Below are 4,515 nucleotides of genomic sequence, written 5' to 3'. Positions count from 1 at the left end.
ATGAATACTTCTTTTATCACGTCGGCATACTTTAGATTTGTTGTATACACATTGTTTTACAATACATCGACTCATTTTGACACTAAAATCACAAAAAAAAACAGAAACTATTTTGATATTCACAATTTAATTGCTTGCGTTAACCTTCAACGGCACGAAACAAAATATGAGCTTCGAACATTATCGGCGGTTCTCGTCACGATACGATGCTAATGTCCACTCCAATTGGTGGAATGGCGTAGGTAGGGATAAAGAAGAATTTGGCACGCTGCGCAATGAACCATGTTACATCTCGGTGTTTTCATTAATCTAAGCACTAGTACCTATTCTACCTACTCGTTCGATTTTAAATGAGAAATCATAGAAACATCACTCACGCACTAATAGTTGTTTGTAGCTTTGTTTAACAATAACACAATAAATTTTTAGCACTGCAAATAATCAAAACCGACATAATTTGACTTGAACTTTCAAAGGCGCTAAGCAGAATTGCTATTTTACTTTTTAATCAAAAGTTATTCGGGTTTAAAAATTGCAGTTTTTCGATTTTTTGAAAGTTCAACCGCGTTTATCTCGAAAACTGTGCATCCTACTAAAAAACTTGTAGAAATATTTTTTGCTTAAAATGACCCAAAAAATACAAAATATTGTTTTGTTTTGCCAAAAATCGCTGTTATTTGATTCCTCAAGTTCTTGGTCTATAACAATCTTATCGACATCCGGATCAACTGTTACCCAAAAAATTCGTGTTCTACGGGTCAAAATACATAAAAAAAACTTGGGTAAGTCCATCTGAATTAACGAGGCCGTTGTACCCCCCCTGGCGACAGGACTATATTATTAAACATTGTAACCAATAATTTACAAATTAGGCAATCCAAACCACGTGACCTCTGGTTGGCACACAAACCACCGCACAAACTAACAAAGAGGTTATGTTTGCATCTATTTTTCAATGATTTTTCATTGTTTATCGTCGTATTTTGGATTCATTTGGATTTCGTTTCCTGTTTTTGTGAACTTTATAAACTTTACCACAATGCAAACTGATTATTTAAGGAAATTATTATTGGAAACTCCAGATGTTGCGAGAAAGGTAGGCGAAACAATTTTTTTTACTGTTCATTTTGCCCCGATATTTATCAATAATGATGAATTTTGCAAGCAATAACATTATTTCTTTTATTGTTCTAGATATTTATTGAAGCTGAAAATAATTGGGGATTTAGATCCATACGCAATTCAGTCAGAATTGGATTTTACAGTAAAGTGCAGTCCATCAAGTTACTATTATAGATATTTATACATATCTGGTGGAATCTGATATGTCACAGTTGCTACTCTAAGCAGCAGATGAAAGCATACAAAAGCCTTCAGGCACATAAATATTTTACAGCTGGATTTGTTTTGAATGGAGTAAAAATTGTTAATGATTTCCTGATTTCCATATTATTGTCGGAAAGGTATGCCTTTATTTTATTTATTCACCATTAAGAAATATATGGATAACAGTATTAGTGTCTTTTGGATAAATTGGTTTTAAATATTAGATTTATTTACGTTTATATATCTGTATGAAACCAGACATATCATCGTCCTAATCTGTAAACTGCGAACTCCATAATTCTCTGAAAATGATTTATTACTGCCATATATTTGAATTACTGTCATGATTGTTCTAAAATTATATTATATGAATGTCTGATTTTAAATAAAATATTCTCAATCATTGTAAAGAACGCAAATACTCTAATAAAAATAAATTTTTGTAGTTGAAGAATTTCCAAAAAAATAAAATATTTTTTTTAGGTGAAGCATTTCCAAAAAACCTTGCTAAACGACTAAATGCTTGGGTGGGGTGATAGCCAGTTCTGATGACATAGCAAATTTACATTGTATGCGTATGGCCGGTAATAGTGAAGTCTGCAGCCATATTGCAGCAATCCTATTTTTAGCTTAGTATGCTCAGGGCAAGACAGACGAAGAAGAACCCAATGTATGTACATATGTTACAGCTACATGGTTTGGAGATAGCAACATATGCATTCTCTGATGAAAAACTAATGAGTTTTGAAACTGTTCAGTCAGAGTGCTTGTTGCGCTCACTAAACGAATTGAAATATAAGATGGCTTTGGCATTGTGTTGCAGCGATATGAAAATGGTTATTCATTTTTAATTATAATGTTCTTCTTCATCATGAGTAATTATGTATTGGTCTTTTAAATGTGTATTTATTTTTGTAATTAGTATCAACTTGTAATGATAATATACATTTATCGTTTAAGGTATGACTATGTTTTGACTCTAAAATAAATGTTTTAAAAATCGAATCCTGCCTCTTTCTGTTAGTAACTACCCATGGATATCACAAATTGTGCTTACTGATAGGTTTGTTCGTAGAACGATCAGCAACTCTTGCCAACCATCAGACACATGTGCATTCGTAGTCTATGAATGCTAACTATTAACTGCACAACGCTAACTGTTAACTGCTCATGCATCTGATGGTTGGCAGCAGTTGCTAATCGTTTGTGTCGTACTATGAACAAACCTATTAGGTCTGGATCCCGTGTACCAAAAAAATTGATTAATAGCAAGCTGAAAATTTGTTAATAGCTTAACGGTGTCCAGTTGGACAAACTTTGATGTATTGTGACACTGGAACAGGGGTAGTTTTAATTGTGAAACAGTTTGGAAACTCAGATTTGGAACATCAGATTACAAAAACATCCCATATATTTTGTCGGACAGAACATCCAATTGATCTGTTATCCTTTCATTAAATTCTCATGCAAAAATCAGACTGCTATTACTAACCAACATGATTCCTGTAGTTTGACATGGTCTTCGTGTTCTATCATTAAAATGCCCAGTTGGTGATTTTTTCACCAGTCTGGTTTTTGCATGAGAGTTTAATGAATTGGTAGCAAATCAACTGGAAGTTTTATCTGACAAATTACATAAACATTTTCGTAGTTTGACGTTCCAAATTTTTAACCTGTTCCACAGTTAAAACTTCCAGTGTTCCCGTACATCAAAGTTTGTCGGACTAGACACCATTAAGCTATTAATAAATTTTCAGCTTGCTATTAATCAACTTTTTTTTGGTACGTGGGATCCAGGTCTATATGGAATAAATAAATAACAAAACAAATTCCCTGTCAAAACTGCATTTATTTTGAACAGAATGAAAAACAAAATAATATTGTTTTAACAAAATAGGGGATAAATGTTAAAATTTAGTACTATTAATAAAGTTTGTCACATTGGCCTAAAAATGAATGTCACTAGTTACGTTAGTGTCACATATAAATACATAATTGTAATAATATTAATAAAAACCATAATTCCTAGCATGAGTGCGTCCTGTTATTTGACAATTTAGTTAGGTGAGGAAACATAAATGAGTTTCTAATACGGCTTTTCATCGATTACTATACACGGATTATACGACATATGACAGAAGCTCAAAACAAATGACTGTGAATGAAAAGCCCTATAGAGGGAACACGAAAAAAATTAACATTATCCAATCAGCTCGACTTCCACAGTTCACTACTATACAGATTACAGGCATGTTTTCAGCACTTAAAATCACCACAAACGAAAAGTTTATAAAATAATCAATCTAATGAATGTCTTTAAATACTATATTAAGCTCAAAATCACGACAAAAAACAAATTAAAATTAACATTATTCTGATAAGTTGGACTTCCACAGTTCACTACTATACAAGTCACAGGCATGTTGTCAGCACTCAAAATCACCAAAAACGTAAAGTTTATAAAATAATTAATCTAATGAATGTCTTTAAATACTATATTAAGCTCAAAATCACGACAAAAAACAAATTAAAATTAACATTATTCTGATCAGTTGGACTTGCACAGTTCACTATTATACAAGTGACAGGCATGTTGTCAGCACTCAAAACCACCAAGAACGTAAAGTTTATAAAATAATTAATCTAATGAATTTCTTTAAATACTATATTAGCTCAAAATCAGGACAAAAAACAAATTAAAATTAACATTATCCGGATCAGTTGCACTTCCACAGTTCACTAATATACAAGTCACAGGCATGTTGTCAGCACTCAAAATCACCAAAAACGTAAAGTTTATAAAATAATTAATCTAATGAATGTCTTTAAATACTATACTACCTCAAAATCACGACAAAAAACAAATAAGAAAAATCAATAATTACATTGAGTTTAGGTTAACAACAGTTTTGTGTGCCAACCAAAGATCACGTGATTTAACTTTGACAGGTCGATGGATTCCCTAATAAGATTTTCTTTACATTACATAAAATCAAAAACATGTTTTGGATATTAAACTATAGTTTATAATTGTAATAATTGTATATACAATTTTGAATTAAGATTTAATCTTTTCGATTTAAACTACAGTAAAACCTGTGTTACCGGCCCCCTGCAAACACCGGCCACCTGTACTAACGGCCAGTTTAAAAATTCCCCAAACCAATTACAGTAAAACTTGTCAGTAAC

At 31.9% G+C, this 4,515-nt stretch overlaps 1 long non-coding RNA gene across 1 annotated transcript; it reads left to right on the top strand.

Moving 5' to 3' along the window:
• Positions 1 to 909: 909 nt before the first annotated feature.
• Positions 910 to 2,331, top strand: LOC126890364 (uncharacterized). Its single transcript, XR_007700295.1, has 2 exons — positions 910 to 1,463; positions 1,810 to 2,331. It is a non-coding gene; the product is annotated as an uncharacterized LOC126890364 (long non-coding RNA).
• Positions 2,332 to 4,515: the final 2,184 nt, after the last annotated feature.

Source organism: Diabrotica virgifera, chromosome 8 (assembly GCF_917563875.1).
Source record: "Diabrotica virgifera virgifera chromosome 8, PGI_DIABVI_V3a".
NCBI classification, from domain to species: domain Eukaryota; kingdom Metazoa; phylum Arthropoda; class Insecta; order Coleoptera; family Chrysomelidae; genus Diabrotica; species Diabrotica virgifera.
Note: the sequence above shows the minus strand (reverse complement) of the source record. Positions and strands in the feature narration are given on the sequence as shown.